Raw genomic sequence first — 23601 nt, 5'->3', positions numbered from 1 at the left:
GATTTTAAGCCATTACCCCAGATATATATATATATATATAAAGACAACACCTAACATTAATTTGATAATTTATTGTATTTGGAAGATTGTTGGAAATGTGTATTTTTCTTTAATTTGGACTTAACTGTTAAAAGACATGCTAAAATGATAATAATTAATAATAGAATTAATATAAATAATAATAATTAATAATAATAATGATCAATAGCAGATTAATAACTGGGTTAGGGTGTCAGTTTTTTAAGATTTCAAGATCTAGCTCCATGCTTAAGTTAAAGTTCACTGATTTGACTTCAATTAATAACTAGAAATTGCAAAGGACAAGATTTTAGAAATCAGTTTATCAACTGCAGTCTAAGAGTAAGGTCAGATAAATCAACAGGTTAATCATGTCCACTTATCTTTCAAGACAAATCTGCAGAAAGACCTTATTAAATTTAACACCACATAAATATTGGATATGGTAAATACATTGGTTATTACAACTTGTGATTATCATATGAATCTTGTGTGTTTCCTTGTACTGTTCAATTATTTAATTATTATTTAAGTAATTCTCTGAAAGCTATTGATGGTTTCTACCTCAGGGAACTGGCTAAGCCCTTCCAGCCTTAAGTCAAATTTCTTACACCTCTTTGCCTGAATCAAAAAGCCATAAAATAGCTTAATATTTAAGTATATTTTAGTCTAACATATTTTAAGCTAACCTGATGGTAACAAGTATGATTTTAATCTGTAAAAAAAAAAAAATATATATATATATATATATATATATATATATATATATATATCCTTGAATGCACAGTTTGAAATTCCCAAGAATATGGGAATGGGAAGCTAGAACTTCTCAAAAGCAGAAGTGGGAAATTACAGTTCTTAAAAGGAAAAAAAATTATTTGAGCTGGAAATTTTCACCATACTTCTTTAAAAGAAAAAAGGAAATAATGAGTAACAATCCTTTTTCTTTTAAAGTGCTGAGTACTAGGCCTTCTCAATTGAAATGTTATCAAGAGTGATTATAAATTCAGATTTGATTTAAGCCAAAACCTGAACTGAAGGAAAAAAGGAGCCTGAGAGTGCTCTTCTTATCAGGATTTTTATGGTAAACTATAACCTAACACCAAAAAAAAAAATATTTAAGAAATTTATTAGTTGTAAGGCCCCAAGAAAGTTCTATTTACTTCAGCTTACTGTTGTGAAACAGAGGACCACAATCCTGCAAAGTGTTTGGCAGAAAGCTTGAATGTTAACTATTTTTATTAACTCTTTAATTGAGTGTAATTGCATCATATTTGATAACTTTATAAGGATTTTTAGATGTGATCAATATGCAATGTCAATGGTTTTATGATGAATGATTTTGAAGTTTCAAATATAATTTATTAAGGGTATTTTTAGATTTCTAAATGTTTTTATATTGTATAATTTGGTAAATAGTTGTAAAATGTTGTTAGGAAAGCAATTTCTTTTATGATCTAGAAGTTATTAGATGAATAATTGCACTACTTTAAAAAAAAAAGATAAAACAAGTAATAAATGGGTTTGAAACTGTTAGGTCATTCTATCAGCCCTGCTAATCATGTGTTATAATATTCTGAAGGACTATTTTCTCCCTATGTAAAAGGAAACTCACCCTGTCTGTGGTGGCAAAGAATTGGAAATCAAGTAAATGTACTTCAATTGGGGAATGGCTTAACAAACTGTGGTATATGTGTGTCAAGGAACACTATTATTCTATTAGAAACCAGGAGGGATGGGAATTCAGGGAAGCCTGGAAGGATTTGCATGAACTGATGCTGAGAGAGATAAGCAGAACCAGAAAAACACTGTACACCCCTAGAGCACACGGGGGTGATGATTAACCTTGATGGACTTGCTCATTCCATCAGTGCAACAATCAGGGACAATTTGGGGTTATCTGTGATGGAAAATACCATCTGTATCCAGAAAAAAGAATTGTGGAGTTTAAACAAAGACCAAAGACTATTACCTTTAACTTAGGAAAAAACTGATATCTTATTATGTAATTTTGCTGTCTCTTATACTTTATTTTTCTTTCTTAAGGATATGATTTCTCTCTCTTCACATTCAACTTAGATCAATGTATACCATGGAAACAATATAAAGACTAACAGACTACCTTCTGTGGGGGTGGGGGGAGGGAAGCAAGATTAGGGAAAAAAATTTAAAGTTCAAAATAAATAAAAGCTTTCTAAAAATAGAAATAAAAAGCATAAGAGGAAGGACAAAAAATAAAAGAAAGCTCACCTAAAATTATGTGGTTATCACTTAATGAAAATTATGAAATTGCAAACTAAATTATTTGGAGTCAATAACTCCAATAACTTGATCAAGTATTTATATAGGTATTTTCAAAACAGAAATTGTTAATTGTAGAGAGAAAAAACTTTGCAAAATCTTTTTTTGTAAATCAACAAAGATTCTTAGATATCTAGTAAAGAATTCTTAAGCAATCCCTAAAGAGTTTTCTGTGCTATGGAATTTTTGCAGAGTAAATTGAAATCTATTGAAATTGAAATCTATGTACCAAAATCTATGCACCAAATAGGTGTATGATTTTCAAGCCTGTTTGAAGTATTTTTTTAAAATATATTTAATTTGGAGGTATATAGTAATTGGTCAGAGTTGTTTTTGTAAGGGTCTAAGTGAACTATCATATATGCACAATTTATATGGGATTCCAGAATGTAATTGTTTTTTCTTGATGTCCATTTATATATTTAAAAATGAAGGAAAAAAAGAAACTGGGTAAACTTTTAAAGACCTGGTAATATTTGTTAATTATTATAAGACTATTTTAAATGTATATGTTCATTTTGACTTGTACAACACTTTAACTAGAGGGCAATGATAATTAGGAAGTTAATTTGATTTCTATGGTATTTGGTAGTATATTTATGTTAAAGACAAAACTAATTTGGCCTTGATACATTCTAATTTTAAAAGTTTATTTTTATTTTAAAGTTGAATAAGAGAAGAAATATATCTGTAATTTTAGAGGTTTCCAACTAATTTACTTCATGAAATTTTTAGTTGTTTTTAAGACAGGAAAATACTTTTAAAAGGAATATTTAAACTAAAAACATTTTTGTCAAAAAATAATTTGTGTGATTTTTAAAAGACTAAATTAGATTAAATTTTATTTGCTAGGTAATTTATTACAGTAATATGACAATATTAATAGCAATTGTATTAATATTTACTATGATTATCAAGATTACTACTTGAGGGCAAAATTTTGGTTTTTGGATGAGGAGAAGGGAGTCTTGAAAACTCTTTTTTTTTGGAGTTTTATTCTTGGGTTAGCTGTGTCATAGAACAATCCTTAAATGCGTGACTTCAGAAAAACATCAGAAATCAGTGGCTCCATGGAAGCAATATTTGAGGTCCAAGGCTAGTTTTTCTATTTCTAATATTAGGGTAAACAAATTTCTATTTCCAAATTCTATTATTAGGGTAGACAAAAAGTGGAAGTTTCCTGCTGCAATACTGGTTATGAGAATAATACAAAAGCATCTGAATTACTCTAATAAGCTATGTGGAAAAGATCTTGCTATTTTGAGCTGAATTTATTGTCATTCCATGACCTGAGCAAGAGTTAAATTAGCTTGAATTTATCATATATATATATATATATATATAGCATATATATATATATATGATTCAATTTCTGAAGTTTCTCATTCTTTCAGAATGATATAATTATAATTAGACAAGCTTGTGAAACAAAGAGTGATCTATTAAGTTGTAATGTTAAAATCATGAGCCTCCTTTGCTTTTTGTTTTTAATGAGTAGGATTTCATATAGTCAGTTATGCTAGAGAAGTGTTGTTATGTAAAGGACTCTTTTCTAAAGTATGTGGAGAATTAAGTCAAATTTATAAGAATACAAGTCATTCTCCAACTGATAAATGATTGAAGGATATGAACACAGCTTTCAGATGGAGAAATTAAAAGTATCTATAGTCATATGAAAAAATATTCCAAAACATTATTGACTAGAGAAATGAAAATTAAAACAACTTTGAGGTGCCACCTATCAGATTGACTAAGATGGCAAGAAAGGAAAATAATCAATATTAGAGAGCATGTAAAAAAACTGGGACACTCATGCACTATTGGTGGAGTTGTGAACTGATCCAGTCATTCTGGAGAATTTTAATTATATACCATAACTTGTTCAGTCATTTCCCAGTCAATGGGCACTCTTTCAATATCCAATTCTTTGCTGCTACAAAAAAGAGCTGTTATAAATATTTTTCTATATGTGGGTCCTTTCCCCTTTTTTATAATCCAGCAATACTACCACTTGTGATCAAAGAGATTATTAAAAAGGGGAAAGGACCTACATATACAAAAATATTTATAGCAGCTCTTTTTTGTAGCAGCAAAGAATTGGATATTGAAGGAATGCCCATTGACTGGGAAATGACTGAACAAGCTATGGTATATCAATACCATGGAGTTCTATTGTTCTATATGAAATCATTAGTGGCCTGAATTCTGAAAAGCATGGAAACTCTTGGATGAACTGATGCTGAGTGAAGTGAACAGACCAGGAGAACTTTATATATGCTATGAGCAACTCTGTGAGATAATCAACTATGACTGACACGACTCCTCTCAGCAGTTCAGTGATCAAGAACAGTACTGAGAGATCTGTTAAGGAAAATTTCATTCACATCCAGAGAAAAAACTATGGATTCTGAATGCAGAGCAAAATATACCATGTTATCTTTTTAAAACTTAAAAAAATAAGTAGTGATTTAAAAGCTATTTTATGTCACCTTTAATGAGAAATCTGATTTTACTTATGTTTGTTATTTAATCTGGGATTAAAACCTCTGTGCTCTAAAAATGGATGCAAACTACTTATAATTAGGCAAATGATGCAAAGAGTTGTGAAACTAAGATGTATTCAGTTATCTTAACTATCTCGGTTGTAAATTAAGGAAAAGGATATCAATATAATTAATTATCCTAGAAGAAGAATTACTTGTGGTCTACCTTAAAGAGACACTTGTTAGGGATTATTCATGAACATGACTAGAAGTTGAAGATATATATATGATAAAAAACCCTACTTGATATGCGCTATTTCAATACTGATTACACAATGTATTTATGTATCCCAAAACCTTCTGTTAGAACTGAAGTTAATCTAGCAACTTTTAGATGAATTCTTTTTTGTATTAGAGTTCATCCTCCTTTTTAAAAAGGGTTCTGTTATAAATACTTTAGGGAAATCTCATCTTCCTATTAGGGTAATAAATAATATCACATGTAAAAACTGGTTCTAATTTTCTATTTGTACCCGAATTTTCTATGTATAACCACATGACAATTAGCTGGCATAAAATTTAAAATTCCCTAATTTAAAAAGTTTCAAATTTTATTTTCTAGTAGGAGACATAAGTTTTGAACTATCTTTCATTATCTGATCTAGTTACTGGCAAAGTAAATTTAAATTTGTGTAGGATCAATTTTTTAGGACATTTTTAGCAGAGAAGAGAATTCCTACAAGTGGCATTAGTCAGAGGAGAAACTGCTCTGTGACCACATCCAAAATAGACTGAATCAGATGTTTCCAGAGGAACAGATGGAGACACAAATATGAATTTTATTTTGTTGTTTACTTTTCCCCTTTGTGCTTTTTATCTTGTCAAAGAGGATTGCCTTATTTGAATTTCTCAAAATTTGATCAAAGGGGATTTCCCCCTTTGATTTGACAAAGAGTTATCCATTTTTTTCCTTTTTCCCCTCATATAGTCTCCCTTAATAAAGATGATAGTTACAAATATTTGATGAAACATTTGTCATGTCAGTCAGTGTTTCATTGAGGAGACCAGGGCTTTCAATAAAATCAAATGGGAGAATGTGAAAAATTATTATTGATAACCAATAATTTGGTGGTAATTAAGAGCTTTCCTTTCCTTCTAAAGCTTTTTAAAACTTCAGTCTTGAAAGACATTATTGATAATGAGATTGAATTAACTCAGAACCCAACTAAACTTAGAAGGAATTTAATCTAAGATGGGGAAACTTATTCTGTTCCACTTAAGTCTTTGAGTCTAGATGTCATAAGGCTGGGCATGTTCTGAAAACTTCTCTCATAAAAACATTTCTATATATGACTAGCAAGATACAGCAGAAAGAGCTAGAAAGAGAAATCCCATTCAAAGTGACCTCAGACAGTATAAAATATCTGGGAGTATACCTGTCAAGGCAGACTCAGAAACATTTTGAAAACAATAACGTAACACTTCTCACACAAAATGAGACTTAAATAACTGGACAAATATCAACTGCTCATGGATAGGCAGAGCAAATATAATAAAAAATGGCAATCCTTTCAAAATTAAACTACTTGTTTAATGCCCTCCAATCAAAATTCCAAAAAAAAACTACTTTAATGAGTTAGAAAAATTGTAAATAAATTCATATAGAGAAATAAAAAGTCAAGAGTCTCCATGGATTTAATGAAAAAAAGTGCAAAAGAAGGTGGCTTAGCCTTACCAGATCTAAAATCATATTATAAAGCATCAGTCATCAAAACTGTCTGGTATTGGCTAAGAAACAGAGTTGTGGATCAGTGGAATAGACTATGTACAGTAGCAGGAAATGATTATAGTCACCTGCTGTTTGATAAACCCAAAGAGTTCATCTATTGGGATAAAAACTCTCTTCAATAAAAACTATTTGGGAAAATTGGAAGTTAGTATGAAAGAAACTTGGATTAGACCAACACCTTACACCCTATACCAATATAAGATCAAAATGGATACAGGATCTAAACATTAAAAAACAATATTATAAGCAAACTAGAAGATCAAGGAGCAGTTTACCTGTCAGAGCTATGGAAAGGGAAGCACTTTATGAACAAGGTAGAGATAGAGAACAACATTAAAAACAAACAAAATAATTTTGATTACATTAAATTAAAAAGCTTTTGCACAGGCAAAACCACTGTAAACAAGATCAAAAAAAATGTAGTAAATTGGGAACCAATTTTTATGACTAGTGTTTCTGACAAAGAACTCATCTCTAAAATACACAGAGAACTGAGTCAAATTCTTTTAAAAAAAAAGACTAGCTATTCCCCAATAGAGAAATGGTCAAAGGATATGCAAAGGCAATTCACTTATGAGGAAATCAAAGTAATCCATAATCATATGAAAAATTGCTCTAAATCATTAAATATTAGAGAAATGCAAATTAAAACATCTCTGAAGTATCACCTCACACCTCTCAAACTGACCAATATGACCATAAAGGAAAATGACCAATGTTGGAAGGGATGTGGGAAATCTGGGACACTAATTCATTGTTGATGGAGCTGTGAGCTCATTCAACCTTTCTGGGGAGCAATTTGGAATTATGGCCAAAGGGCAATAAAAATGTGCATACCCTTTGATCCAGCAATACCACTACTGGATCTATACCCTGAAGAGATTATGAAAAAAGGTAAAAACATTATCTGTACAAAAAATGTTCATAACAGCTCTGTTTGTAGTGGCAAAGAAATGGAAACTGAGGGAATGTCCATCAATTAAGGAATGGTTTAACTAACTGTGATACATATACATATATACATATATTTTATATATATATATATATATATATATATATATATATATGATGGTACTCTATTGTTCTATTAGAACCCAAGAGTGATGGGAACTCAGGGAAACCCGGAAGGACTTGCAAGAACCGATGCTGAGCAAGATGAGCAGAATCAGAACATTGTACACCATAACAGCAACATGGGAGTGATGATCAACCTTAATGGACTTGCTCATACCAATAGGGCAACAAGCAGGCACAATTTGGGGGTATCTGTGATGGAGAATACCATCTTATCCTGAGAAAGAATTGTGGAGTTTGAACAAAGACCAATGACTATTACCTTTAATTCTTAAAAAAATGTTGTCTTATTATGTAATTCTGCTATATCTCATACTATCTATTTCTTCCTTAAGGATATGATTTCTCTCTCATCACATTTAATTTAGATCAATGCATACTATGGGAATGATGTAATTACTAGAAAACTGCCTTCTGTGGTGGGGGGGAGGAAGCGAGATTGGGGGAAAATTTGTAAAACTCAAAATAAATAAAACCTTTCTAAAAAAATCTGCTAATCAAGGACTACCTTTAATTACCTTTAATTTAGAAAAAACTGATATCTTATTATCTGATCTTGCTATCTCTTCTACATTATGTTTCTTCATTAAGGATATGATTTCTCTTTCATCATATTCAATTTGGATCAATGTATACCATGGAAACAATGTAAAGACTGGCAAATTGCCTTCTGAGGGGAGTGGGGGGGAAGGAAGTAAGATTAGGGGGAAAATTGTAGAACTCAAAATAAATAAAATCTTTAGAAAAAATATGCTAGTAATAACAATATACTCTCTTAAATTTAGTTCTCCAATACTGAAACTTTAGATATTTTCAGTTTATTTCTGTTTTTATTTTGCCCAAACCTGATAAAAGAAATCTTTAAACAAAATTCACAAGGTTCTAATGTTAAAAAAAACTCTTCTAACTTGTAAAATTTAGAGACAGATGCTCTAAAATGGGAGAAATAATTACTTTATATTATCAAAATAATTCATATGCAAAATTCTTAGCACAATTTTGAGAACTTATTACTAAAAAATATTCAAACCCTGAATTTGTATGCTAGTTACATTTGGAAACCAATCATATACATATGTCTATCATTCTTAGAGAAAATATTCTAATTCTATTGCTTTCCTCTAAATTTACTATTTTATTTACCATATCTCCCCATGTATAAGACACACCCCTTTTTGAAAATTTTGGGATCAAAAAACCAGGAGTATCTTATAAAGTGGCTGTAGATATTTTTTACTTGGTTTTCCCATTTTTTCACACTTGTTTTTGTACTCGTTGCTGTAGATTTTTTTTACTTGAATTTCCGACTTTTTCACACTTGTTTTTGCACTCATTGTCGTAGTTTTTTTAATTTGCATTTTCCACTTTTTCCCACTTGTTGCCTTGTTTCACATCTGTTACTGGTATATTAGATTACATTTTGCCATGTTCTGCCCAGAAATGGCTCAGAAAAGATTTTTGTTCATTGCTGAATTCAAGTTCAAAGTGATCCAGTTTGCAAAAGTGAATGGAAATCATGCTACTGAAGGTCAGGGTGGTCCTCCACCAACTGAGGAAATAATCTGAGACTGGCTACAGGAAGAAGAAACGTTACTGAAAATGCCCAACAGAAGATCCTGAGAGACAAGTCAGCCAAATGGCCTGAGTTAGAGAGGGAAGTGAAGAGATGGAGCAAAGGGCCAGTGGAATTCCTATGTCCACAAAGAGGGTCATCAGGAGGCAAGAAAAAAATGATGATGAAAAGACATGACTGATCTCAAAGAAGGACACAATTGTTGCTTCAGGTTCATGAAAGGTAATAGACTGACATGCGTCCACACAACAGACTTACCCAAAAAATGCCTGAAAAGCTAGGAGCAAAAGGTCCTTGAATATCATGATGAATAAAACTTGAATTCAATAATCTTATGTAACATATTTTTTTCAAATTTCAGGACCCAAAATTAAGGTGTGTCTTAAACATGGGAAAATACAGTAATTAGATAACTTTAATATTTACATCTTTGTCTTATTACTTTGTCAAATTTCCTCTTTAGGAGTATATCATTCCTATATTATAATTTCCCCACAAATATAGATTAAAATTGTAAGATTTTTTCATACTTGATAACATACTTATAATTCAGAAATGTTCCAGTGTCAATACATTCATGAATAGATTTACTATTATACTCACAGAACTTCTACTGCTCACCTGCAGAAATATGCTAGGAAAGGAAAAGGAGGTATATAATTATAATATCATATATTACAACAGAGGAAAATCTCCCTTAGATTTATTTCATTCCAGGCATAAGTCATATTTGACAGCCAATAATGTGGTCACAGGATAGCAAAAGCATTAACCAGGCAGGGAAGTCTTCTGTTCAGGGGGGGGTGGGGGGTGGGAATAGCACAATAGGGAAATTGAAACAAAAGAATCCCATCTTTGGCCATGCCAAGGATATCCCAAAACTTTTACCGATCATAGACATTTACTTTTAACAATTCTTATGCCATTTTTCTACTCTTGGCTTCATTACAATTAAGATAACCATCCGTGTAATTAAAACTCAGAACAATAATAAACTACATTTTGAAGATTATTTTAACCTCAAAAAATAAAATTTCACTACTTAGGACTTGAATATCTTTTCATATACATATTCATATATATTCTTATAAATATTCTTTTTTATATACATATATTCTAAAACAAATTCTAAAGAATGGTATCAAAAAATTCACTAAGATATTTCAGAAGAGGGTGAGTTCCAGGAATACCAAAGACTCCTGCAATCTTAAAATGATTAATTTTCAAACTCCTTAAGGATTTATCTCAAAACTCCTTTATCTCCAAACTTTCAAAATCTACTAAGATATTTTTAGAAGTTCTACAAACTTTGATTATCTGACTTTATTTCCGTAACTTCAATGTGGTCAAGACTGAAAAGCTGGGGGGAATTAACCTGCAGAGTAGTGTTTCCTTTTTTTCCTTATCACCTATCTTCTGCTGAAATCCTAAAGTAGGATACAGATCTGCTTACTGGGTAGGTTGCTTTAAGTAGGAAACTCAATTAATCATTCCCAGCATTCTAAACTCTTTGGACATAGCCATTTTAGTAGTTTTTCTTGCTGGTCACATTTTCCATTTAAAAATCCTACATTTTTCAAAGACCCAAAAAGACAGACTAAAACAGACACATAGAGAGCATATAAAGAAGAAACCCCTTTTAGGTACATGTAGACAGAAAGTTGCCCAGGCAAATCATGGAGATAGCTAAGTGGTGAAGTTGATAGAGCTCCAAGACTAGAATCAGTAACACCAGAATTCAAAAACAGTTTGCTGTATGTCCCTAGGCAAGTCCCTTAACCAGAGAGTTGTTTCAGTTTCCTCATCTGTAAAATGAGTTGAAGAAGAAAATGGCAAACCACTCCAGTGTCTTTGCCAACAAAACTCCAAATGGAGTCACAAAAAGTCAGACATGATTGAAACAACTGAACAGCAAAATTTAATCTGATATAAATAAGATATTTTAATCTTAATTCCTTTAATTTGAAATAATGATGAGTCAAATTAGCTAAAAATATCAGCTGAATCAATTACAGTTTTATACTTTTGAGTGATTTTATTATCCTGTAATGTAAAAGGCAATGTTTGGAAATTTACCTTTTCCATTTGAAGAGAATACCTTTAAAGGATTCACTTGCTCTTAACACATTTGAAAATAAAATTGCCGTCTGTATTAGACAACGGATAATTTTCAGACTTTTCAAAAGAACATTTCCCTTTGAAGGAAATCTCTTACACAAAGTTTTTTCTATTATTGCTTGTGGATAAAATGAGAAGAGAAAAAACTAGGGTTTTTAAAAGACTTTAAAGAGTAATGTGTATATGATGGGGGAGTTTTATTTGGGAATTATTTATAAAGGTTTATTTTTAAACAAATTTGAAATCTGGATTTTTTTTAGCTTCCTTATGTTTACTCTTAAAATAGAAAATGTTCTGCACTGACAGTTTATTAGACTATAACATTTATAAAAAAGAACTGTTGTCAACTGTTCTCCTTTCCTTCCTCATCCTTCATTCACTAGTGTGTTAATAATTTACCTTAGAAATAATAGAGTTGGGTTGGTTAGGTGGCACAGTGGATAGAGCAACGGCCCTGGGGTCAGGAGTACGTGAGTTCAAATCCAGCCTCAGACAGTTAATAATTACCTAGCTGTGTGGCCTTGGGCAAGCCACTTAACCCCATTTGCCTTGAAAAAAATCTAAAAAAAAAAGAAATAATAGAGGTCATATGTAGCATCTAAGCTAACATTTGCCTTGTTTTCCATCACTATCTAGCTTGGTTATTTCTTTTAATGTTTACTTTAATAGCATTAAATCAATGAATTTTTGTTTTTGAAAAGCTTGGTAAGCATGAAATTTGGGGCTTCTACAATCTCAGAGAATCCAGTGACTAAAATTTTCAAGATTTTCACATTTGTTTTCTGGCAATTTGCTAAAAATATTTAAAGCTCACTAACAAAATTTTTTCATATGGTTTGAAAGCAGTTATTCTATCATGGTACAACCCTGAACCATTCTAAAGGTTGCATGTTAGAATTTTTTTAAAAATCTTTAATAGAGAAGAAGAATGATATTATACACTGTGCTGCAGTGTCATATATTACTAATTATCTGGTGCTTTGAAAAAAAAATCACATACATTCCCAACTTGTAAAAACCCTCAAAACTTCAGCTTTAATAAAGTCTGAACTTCTGGCCAAGATGGCAGAGAGAAGACAGGCATAGTTCTAAAGTCTCCTGATCTTTCCCCATCTATCATATGAAACAAACTTCTTAAAAGAAATCCAACCCACAAAACTCAGAAAGAAAAGCCAGGAGAAAGAATATCTACCTCAGGATCTGTCTCCCACAACAGCATTGGGCAAATTTGGGCTGGTGAATCTGGGCGCAGAGAGCCGATCAACCACGGATTAGCCAGATTAGTAGGTGAATTGGAGCTGGGGGGGGGGGGGGGGTCTGAGGGCCTGAGAGCCCAACCTGCTGGATCAGCAGTGGGTCTAGATAGCAGGGGCTTGAGTAAACTAGGAAGCAGAGGCATTGGTGTTGGCTCTAACCCTCTGTAGCTTGCTGACAGGTCTGGGGGGAGAGTTCCAGTGCAGGAGAGCTGCTGACACGATCCCTGGGCTTCTCTGGTCTGAGAAACTCTGAGTCCACACCTCCATTACAGCTGAGGCCTCTTCCCAGAACAAACAATAGCAGACTACTTCTGCTTCACTCATAGGTGTGTGAGCAGAAGAACCAGCCCAGCTGACAATAGGGAGAGGAATGACTTCAGAACAGGGTGAAGCCCACCATTGATTGAAGGCAAAAGGATTAAATAACTCCAACCCCTCCCTTAAAGCTAAGGCAGAAGGCCTCAATCAAGGTCACAGACACTCCAGAGAAAGCAACCAGCACCGCCTACTGGCCAGCCAGAGAAATTGTACTCAGTGAGTAAAGCCTCTAGTGATCCCAGGCCCCTGTGAACCAGCCCCTCCCCAACTCAAGGTCTTAGCAAAATGAAGAAGGGTCAGTGGAATGGTGGATCCATAGAAAAATTCTTGGAAGGAAAAGACTCTAACTCAGAGTAACCTAGAACCTCTGAGGAGAATACTATCTGGTCTTTAGCACAGAAGGACTTCCTTGAAGAAATAAGGAAGGAGTTTAAAAATCAACTGGAAAATTTGAGAGAGACAATTAATACATTGAAACAAGAAAGCAAATCCTTAGAAAATACAATTGGACAAATATAAAATAAGAAGAAATCTATCAGATCCTCAATTGGACAAATACAAAATGAGAATAATTCTCTCAGATCCTCAACTGGGCAAATGCAAAATAAAAATAATTCTCTCAAAACCTCAACTGGTCAAACAGAAAGCTCTCTCAAAAGTAGAATGGACCAATTAGAAAAGGAATCGCAAAAGGTTAATAAAGAAAACTTCTCACTAAAAAAAAATGGAATCTGAAGAAACTAATGACTCCATGAGACAGCAAGAGCCAGTTAAACAAATTCAAAAAATAGAAAAAATAGAAGAAAATGTAAAATACCTCATCAGCAAAACCATTGACCTTGAGAATACATCAAGGAGGGGCAACCTGAGAATTATTGGACTTCCTGAAAATATTGAAGAGAAAAAAAAAAGCCTAAGCTTAATAATACAGAATCTAGTGATGGAAAACTTCCCTGATATCATGGAACCAGAGGGCAAAGTAGTTATTGAAAGAATACATCAATCCCCTCCAGAAAATGACCTTAAAAGGAAAACACCAAGGAATGTTGTGGCCAAATTCCAGAACTATCAGATGAAAGAGAAAATTCTGCAAGCAGCCAGAAAGAAACAATTTAAATATCAAGCAGCCACAGTAAGGATCACACAGAACCTGGCTGCATCAACATTAAGGGATCGAAGGGCCTGGAACGAGATATTTCGAAGAGCAAGGGAGCCTGGAATGCAGCCAAAAATCCACAGTTCCGCAAAACTAAGCTTTCTTTTCCAGGGAAAAAGATGGACATTTAATGAAATGGAAGAATTCCAAAAATTTCTGATGAAAAGACCAGAGCTAAACAGAAAATTTGGACATCAAACAGGAGGTTCAAGTGACACATGGAAAGGTTAAAGGGGGGGGCGGCAAAAGAAAAAAAGCTGCTATCCAATAAGTTGAAATTAGCTATATTTCAGCATGGGGGAAAAGATTCTTATAAATCTTGAGAATTGTAACTCTAACAGAGAGTATACCTAGCCAGAAGTGATGGACATTAATGACCTATCCATGAGACTGCTATCCAATGGGATGTAACTGGGTTTTACCAGACCTGGGAGAAAGACTCTAATAACTCTCAAGAATTTTAATTCTATTAGATAGAATGAACTTAGCTAGAAGTGATAGCTATTCAGAATTTTCTATGACTCAGATAGAATGATCTAAAAAAAACACTACCTCCTTAAAAAGGGGGGCAAGAAGGAGATGGGAGGAGGGATTGAATGGAGTAAGTCTCATTACATGAAGAGGTACAAAATACCTATCGTAATAGAGAGGAAGAAGGGAGGAGATGAGAAAAAACTGCATCTTCTTCTCATCAGACTTGGATTAAAGTCAACTTACACATAGTTAACTTAAAAAACATCTAACCTTTCAAGTATTAAAAGGGGAAAAGGGGAGGGGGATGGAGAAAGAGGGGAGTTGGGAAAAAAGGGGAACTAACAAAAGGAAGGGAAGGAAAAAGGGAAAGGGGAAAGAAAGGGGAGGGGTGATATCAGAGGGCAAACACGCTGAAGGGGATGGTATTCAGAAACAAAACACTGGGGAATATGGATGAGGGGAAAGGGGGAAAATACAAGCAAAGGGAAGAAAGCATGGAGAGCAATAAAGAATTAGTAATCATAACTTTGAATGTGAATGGGATGAACTCTCCCTTAAAACAGAACCAAATAGCAGAGTGGATTAAAAACCAGAATCCTGCAATATGCTGCTTACAAGAAATTCATTCAAAGAGTAAAGGTAAAAGGTTGGAGCAAAATATATTTTGCTTAAACTGAAGTAAAAAAAGCAGTGGTAGCAATCCTTATCTCAGACAAGGCAGCAGCAAAAATGGATAGTGTTAAAAGAGATAAGGAAGGAAACCTTATCCTCCTAAAAATACCATAGACAATAATTTCAATACTGAATACACACACACACACACACACACACACACACACACACACACACAGACAGACACACATACATAGACACACACCCAATGGGATAGCATCCAAATTCTTAGAGGAGAAGCTGAAAGAACTACAGGAAGACATAGAGAGCAAAACTCTACTAGTGGGAGACCTCAACCTCCCACTCTCACATCTAGATAAAGCAAATTATAAAATAAGCAAGAAGGAAGTTAAGGAGGTAAATACATTGTAGAAAAACTAGATAAGGTACACTTATGGAGGAAATTGAATGGGGATAGAAAGGAATATACCTTTTTCTCCTTTTTCTCTGTAGTACATAGAACTTATACAAAAATTGACCATGTACTAGGACATTAAAAACCTAATAAGAAACTGTAGGACAGAAGTAGTGAATACATCTTTCTCAGATCACAATGTAATAAAAGTCATATGCAATGTTGGGCCAAGGAGTTATAGACCCAGCACCAATTGGAAACTGAATAACCTCATTTTAAAGAATGGGTGAACCAAAAAAAATTAGAGAAAAAATTAACCACTTTATCATACATAATGAAAATAATGAAACAACATACAAAAACCTGTGGGATTCACTCAAAGCAACTCTCAGGGGATATATTATAACTTTAAATGCTTACATGAATAAATTGGAGAAAGAGGAAATCATTGAACTAAACATGCAACTAAAATATTAGAGAAAGAAAAAATTTAAAATTCCCAATTAAATACCAAATTAGAAATTCTAAAACTTAAAGGAGAAATAAATAAAAGCAAAGGCAAAAAACTATTGAATTAATAAATAAAGCCAAAAGTTGGTATTATGAAAAAAACAATAAAATTGATAAACCTCTGGTCAATTTGATTAAAAAAAAGAAAGAAGAAAACCAAATTGCTAGTATCGTAAATGAAAAATGTGAACTCACCACCAATGAGAAGGAAATTAAAGTAATAATTCAAAATTATTTTGCCCAACTCTATGCCAATAAATTTTATAATCTAAGGGAAATGGATGAATTTTTACAAAAATATAAGTTACCCGGGTTAAATGAAGAGGACATTAAATACCTAAACAACTCTATCTCAGAAAAAGAAATTCAAGAAGCCACCATTGAACTCCCTAAGAAAAAATCTCCAGGGCCTGATGGACTCACAAGTGAATTCTACCAAACATTTAAGGAACACTTGGTTCCAGTTCTATATAAACTCTTTGGAAAAATGGGGAAAGATGGAACTCTGCCTAACTCTTTCTATGAAACCTATATGGTGCTGTTACCTAAACCAGGAAGAGTTAAAACAGAGAAAGAAAATTATAGACCTATCTCCCTGATGAATATAGATGCAAAAATCTTAAATAAAATCTTAGCAAAACGATTACAACAAGTTATCATTACCATAATACATTATGATCAAGTTGGATTTATCCCAGGAATGCAGGGTTGGTTCAATATTAGGAAAACTGTTAGTATACTCAAAACATCAACAACAAACCTATCAGAAATTATATGAACATATCAATAGATGCTGAAAAAGCTTTTGACAAAATACAGCATCCATTCCAAATAAAAACACTAGAGAGTGTAGGAATAAATGGACTGTTCCTTAGAATTAGCAGTATCTTTTTGAAACAATCAACAAGCATTATATTCAATGGGGAGAGGCTAGAGGCATTCCCAATAAGATCAGGGGTGAAACAAGGGTGCCCATTATCACCACTACTATTCAATATTGTTTTAGAAATGTTAGCTTCAGCAATTAGAGAAGGAAAAGAAATTGAAGGAACTAGAATTGAGAGGGAAGAGACAAAACTTTCACTCTTTGCATATGACATGATGGTCTACCTAGATAATCCCAAAAAATCATCCAAAAAACTACTGGAAACAATTAGCAATATTAGCAAAGTTGCAGGTTATAAAATAACCCTTCATAAATCCTCAAATTTCTATATATGTCTAGCAAGATACAGCAGGAAGAGAAAGAGAAATCCCATTCAAAGTAACCTCAGATAATATAAAATACCTTGGAGTCTATTTGCCAAGACAAGAAAAAACAGATATCTTATTGTCTGATCTTGTTATCTATTAGACTTTTTGTCTCTTCCTTAAGGATATGATTTCTCTCTCATCACACTCAATTTGGATCAATGTACAACATGGAAACAAAGTAAAGACTGACAGATTGTTTCCGTGGGGGTGGGGGTGGGGGAGGGAAGTAAGATTGTAAAACTCAAATAATATCTTTAATAAATAAATAAATGAGTGAATGAATAAATAAATAAAGTCTGAAGAGAAAGTGTTCAAAACTTATGCTTTCTTATTCCTCTAAAGAGAATTCAATTAAGTAAGATAGAAATGAATTTTCATTTTTTAAAGAGAATCTGATTTTTAAAAAATATTTAGGAATAGAAATTAATGAATAAATCTACTCTATAAACTGGCTTGTGATGCAACTATTACAAACCTTGACAGGAAATTTTCTTTGACTAACAGTCAAAATATCAAATTGCTACATATTTTTAGTTTAATTTTATTTATTTTTTAATTACATTTTAAGTTCTGAACTGTCTCCCTCCCTCCTGCTCTGCCCTGCTATAGAAAAAGCCATCCTATAAACACTTCTACTTATTAGTTCTTTCTTTGGAAGTACATATCATTTTTCTTCATAGGTTATCTATAGTTTATTTGTACATTGACAATACTCAGAATAACTTATTCTTTGAGCAAATTATTGTACATAATGTTTTCTTGGCTCTGTTGACTTTACTTTTCATTATTTGATGCAAGTCTAAAATCGATGAGTTCATCATTGCTTACAGGAGCATAGTATTCCATTACATATACCACAACTTTTTTTAACTATTCTTCAATTGATCGACATCCCCTCAATCTCCAGTTCTTTGTCACCACAAAAAGAATTACTATAAATATTATAGAACACATAGATTATTTTCCTTTTTTATTCCTGATCACCTTGGGAAACAGATCTAATAGTGCTAAGTCAAAGGTATACATGGTTTTATAACTCTTTGGACATGATTCCAAATTGCACAGCAAAATGATTGGAGGAGTTCACTATTACAATTAATGTCTCAATTTTTCCCCATCCCTTTCAACATTTGTCATTTTCTTTTCTATCATTTTAGGCAATCTAAAAGGTGTGAGATGATATCTCAAAGTTTAATTGGCATTTATTTAATCATTATGATTTAGATTATTTTATATGACTATATTTAGTTTTGATTTCATTAAAAACCATATGTTCATATACTTTGACTATTTATCAATTAGGTAATTATGTAAATTTTTAAAAATTTAATAAGAAGCTAGGTGGTGTATTGAACAGAGCACTGGCCTTTGAGTCAGGAGAACAGAAGTTCAAATTCAGTCTCAGACACATGACACTAAATAGCTATGTCACCCTCGACAAGTCACTTAATCCTGATTGCTTCTCATTCAAGGACATCTCCAGTCATCCTAATTCATTTTTGACCACTGGATCCAGATGCCTCTGGAGGAGAAAGTGAGAATAGTGTCTTAGCAAGCATCCTCTCACTCAAATCCAATTCATGTGCTTGTCTTGATATCATTTCCCTGATGTCATAGTCTTCTTTGGGAACAAAGGGCAAAACATAATTATTAAAAATTCTCTAAGTTGTTGATATGAGAGCTTTATATAAGAAACTGTCTATGAAATTTTTCCCATTTTATGCTTTCCTTCTAATCTTGGCTATATTGGCTTGATTTGAACAAAAAAACTTTTAATTTAGTGCTATTAAAATTATCCCTTTTACATCTCACAGAGTTATCTCTCCTTTATTCATAAATTCTTCTCTTATCTATAAGTCTGATAGGTAATGTGTTTCAAGTTCTTCTAGTTTTCTTGTGATATTTCCTTTTATTATAAGGTCATGTGTACATTTTGACCTTACATTGGTATGTGATATTAAACATTGATCTATACTCAATGCCTACCAGACTACTCTCCAGGTTTTCCAATGGTTTTTAACTAATATTGCATTCTTATTCTGAAAATTTAAATATCTACATTTTTCAAATACATTTACCATAATTATTTACTACTTTATTTCATTCATCCATATTTCTACTTCTTAGACCACATTAGATAGTTCTGATGATTATTGCCTTATAATCAGATCTAGCACTGCTAAACATCTATTACATTTTTTCATAAATCCCTTTTAAATTCATAACATTTTGTTCTTCCAAAAGAAATTTTCATTATTTTTTTCAAGTTCAAAACAGTTTTTGTCAATTTAATTGAGATGTCATTGAAGAAATATTAGTTTAGGGAGAATTGTCATTTTTGTTATATTGGTTCTGTCCATCCATGAACAAATAATATTTCTCCAATTACTTAAATATGACTTTATTTATATCAAAAGTCTTTTATAATTATATTCACGCAGTTCCTGGGTTTGACTTGGCAGATAAGCTACATATTTTAAAAAACTTAAAAAAACTAAAAAACCTAAAAAACAATTTAAGTGTTTTACATTATTGCACAGATACAATCTAAATTAAATTTCTTACTATCTTAGGGTGGGGGAAGGCAAGAAAGGAGGGATACAATTTGTAACTCAAAACTTTGAAAGAGCCCACTGCCTCTCTCCTCTGAATCCTGCAGAGCTAGCCCCATTCATAAATTCAACATGTCGATTTTGGAGATCATTACAAGAGAGATCTTTGAATCTCGTGAAAACCCCCACCATTGAAGTTCATATCTACACTTCAAAAGGTCTCTTCAGAGCTGCTGTGCCCAGTGGGGCTTCTACTGGCATCCATGAAGCCCTGGAGCTCTGAGACAATGATAAGACCCGCTATATGGGGAAAGGTGTCTCAAAAGCGATTGAGCACATCAATAAAACTATTGCCCCGACCCTGATTAGCAAGAAACTGAATGTTGTGGAGCAGGAGAAGAATGACAAATTGATGATAGAGATGGATGGTTCTGAGAATAAATCTAAATTTGGAGCAAATGCCATACTGGTAGTGTCTCTGGATTTTTGTAAGGCTGGGGCTGCAGAGAAAGGCGTCTCCTTGTTCCGCCATATTGCTGATCTTGCAGGCAATGAAGAAGTCATCCTGCCAGTTCCATCCTTCAAATGTGATCAACAGTGGCTCCAATGCTGGTAACAGGCTAGCAATGCAAGAGTTCCTGATCCTTCCTGTTGGAGCATCAAACTTCAAGGAGGCCATGTGCATTGGAGCTGAGGTCTACCACAACCTAAAGAATGTGATTAAGAAGAAATATGGACAGGATGCCACCAATGTAGGAGATGAAGGTGGCTTTGCTCCTAACATACTGGAGAATAAAGAATCAATGGGCAAGGCTGGCTATACTGACAAAGTTGTAATTGGCATAGATGTTGCTGCCTCTGAATTCTTCTAGTCTGGGAAATATGACTTGGACTTCAAGTCTCCTGATGATCCCACCAGATACATCTCACCTGCTGAGCTTGGGGAACTTTATAAGAGCTTCATCCGGGACTATCCAGTGGTGTCTATTGAAGATCCCTTTGACCAGGATAATTGGGAAGCTTGGAAGAATTTTACTGAAACTGCAGGCATCCAGGTTGTAGGGGATGATCTCACAGTGACCAATCCCAAGAGCATTGAAAAGGCTGTGAATGAGAAAGCTTGCAATTGCCCCCTGCTCAAAGTGAACCAGACTGGCTCCCTGACTGAATCTCTCCAGGCATGCAAGTTGCCCCAGTCCAATGGGTGGGGAGTAATGGTTTCCCATCATTCTGGAGAGACTGAAGATACCTTCATTGCAGCCCTGGTGGTGAGTCTCTGCACTGGGCAGATCAAGAGTGAGGCCCCCTGCCGATCTGAGCGTTTGACCAAGTGTAACCAAATTCTCAGAATTGAGGAAGAACTGAGCAGCAAGGCTAAATTCGATGGAACTTCAGAAACCCTTGGGCCAAGTAAGCTCCATGACCATGAAGCCTCAGAGCTAGTAGGAGACAGTCACCTCAGTAGAAGTCCTCCAAAGAATGGGCAGCACCAGGTAGTAGACCAGTTTTGTTTTGGGGATGGGGGCTCTGCTACATAACTCCACCCCTCTCTCTTCCACCTTTCTGTGTTCTCACTGCTTCTTCTGGTACCTGATCATTTGGTCCTTTTTTGGAAGACCTCATCTTGTGACAGGGTAGAATGATCTGTTCTCACCCCCACCCTCAGTGTTGATGTGCAGAGTTATATACTTATGATGCAGCCCCCCAACAAGCCCGTGGGCCAGATCCTTTAGTGGCTTCTATGTGCAGAATAAAAGTATTCAGTAATCCACTGGAAAAAAAACTTTAAATGAATTAATATTAAAATTGCTGTTACATATATTTTGGTGTGAAAAATAAAATATTTATAAAAGAAAATTTTCTTTAAAATATTTTTTAGTTATTGCAAGGCAATGGGGTTAAGTTGCTTGCCCAAGGCCACACAGCTAGGTAATTATTAAGTGTCTGAGGCTTGATTTGAACTCCGGTATTCCTGACTCCAGGGCCGGTGCTATATCCACTGCATCACCTAGCTACCCCTCTAAAATATTTTTAAAGAATTTTTTTAAAACTGCTTTGAGACACTTCTTTCAACTTTAATGCCTTGGTTAGTAATTCATTTGATGAACTGAAATTCTACTGATGAATGAATCTACCCATTAAAGAGGCTGAGCTTAACTGTGGCTTGTTGTCCAGGACCCTTATCATCTGACTTTAGTCATAGTCCACTGCCTCCCAGATCTAAGCAGATGGAGAAGTTGAGAGCCTAAAGTCTCAGTTATACTCTTTACCTCAGATCTATCAGAAAGTCATATTCTTCCTAGGAATCTTCTTTGAGTCACTCCATGATCTGTCATGAATGCACAAAGTAGAATAAATTGCCATATCACCAAAAGTCAAGAGGTCCTTTTATTGATATGATCCTGTGGATGATCCTGAAGTTGTTTTAAAAACTTGAGTTGGAAATACATCATTTGATCTTCCTCACAAATGAAAATCTTAATGTTTTCAATATTTCTAAAAACTAATTCTTCAGAAAAATATCTGATCAGCTTGCCAACATCTTGGGCAAATTATGATGACTTTCATGCACAATTAATTGAATTTCCCAATAAATATCAATATCTGTATTCAAAAGAGGGAAAGTTGAATACAAGGTTGTGGATCTAGTAGATGATTATAGAATGAAGTATTGAAAACAGTTTCTGTAATACTGGAATTAATTGTTTTTTGAATGTTTGATAGAATTTATTTAGATCTTTTCTTTGAGAGTTCATTAATAATTTGTTCTATTTCTTCTGATATTACTGAATCAAATAATATTTTTCTTCTTTTGTGAATCAAGGCATCTTATACTTTGTAACTATTCCTCCATTTTCTCTAAGTCATAAGTATCCAGCCTTTTGATTCTTCTGTGCTGCATCATCCAACAAAAAGGTGTCAAAGGCCTCATGTAGAATTTAATATTTATTTGAGATTACAATGTAACTCTTATTGTCAATGAGTATAATAATAAATGAGTAATAATGTCACATGAATGGACTTTGAGGGTTGGACACACCTACTCTAAATTATAAAATTTATTTACATGAAATTTGGCATACTACTTCTAAAGATTTCTTTTATTTCCTCTTCAATTGTTCTGGTCTTCTTTTTCAGTTTTTATATAAACAAACTTGTTTTTCCATCTTTTTAAAATCATATTAACCAGGGAGGAAGAGTCAAGATGGCTAAGTGAGAGGTAGTAATTTTTGCCTTAGCTCCTTCATAATCTCCTCTAACAATTACCTGGATAAAATATGAAATCAAATTGTGATCAGGAAAATTAAAGAAAAACGTAATTTCTCCAATATGTGGCAAGTTAGAAAGACAGATAAAAAGGTCAATGTGCATTAAAATGTCACTAGCCAGGAGTATAGTGCAGTATAATGACAGCAGAGAGCAGTCGGAAGTGACAGTAGGCTGTGATGATGGCAGCAGTGCACAAGGATTTTAAGGGGAGTGAGCACCTGCAAAGAGAGAGATATCAAAACACCCAGGTACTTGCAACAGGAATGGGTCCCATCTAAAAGCTCACTTGTTATTACCTGGTTCTAGGTCATACAGTTTTAGGGCAGGAATAGGTGCTCATGGATGTGGTCACTAAGGACCAAGAGCCCTATATGTATAAGGAGCAAGGAACAAATTCCAGAAACTTAGCTACATCGATATTTAACCCC

The 23601-nt window shown here is 33.5% G+C and overlaps 1 protein-coding gene and 1 pseudogene across 1 annotated transcript in view; one reads left to right on the top strand and one right to left on the bottom strand.

Annotated features, from left to right (window-relative positions):
* MDGA2 (MAM domain containing glycosylphosphatidylinositol anchor 2) overlaps positions 1–23601 on the bottom strand; it is a 701528-nt gene that overhangs the window by 645687 nt on the left and 32240 nt on the right. The window lies entirely within an intron of this gene.
* On the top strand, positions 20530–21670 carry LOC141520508 (alpha-enolase pseudogene; annotated as a pseudogene).

Source organism: Macrotis lagotis, chromosome 4 (genome assembly GCF_037893015.1).
Source record: "Macrotis lagotis isolate mMagLag1 chromosome 4, bilby.v1.9.chrom.fasta, whole genome shotgun sequence".
NCBI lineage: Eukaryota > Metazoa > Chordata > Mammalia > Peramelemorphia > Peramelidae > Macrotis > Macrotis lagotis.
The sequence above is the reverse complement of the archived record's forward strand: the minus strand, read 5'-3'. Positions and strand labels throughout refer to the sequence as shown.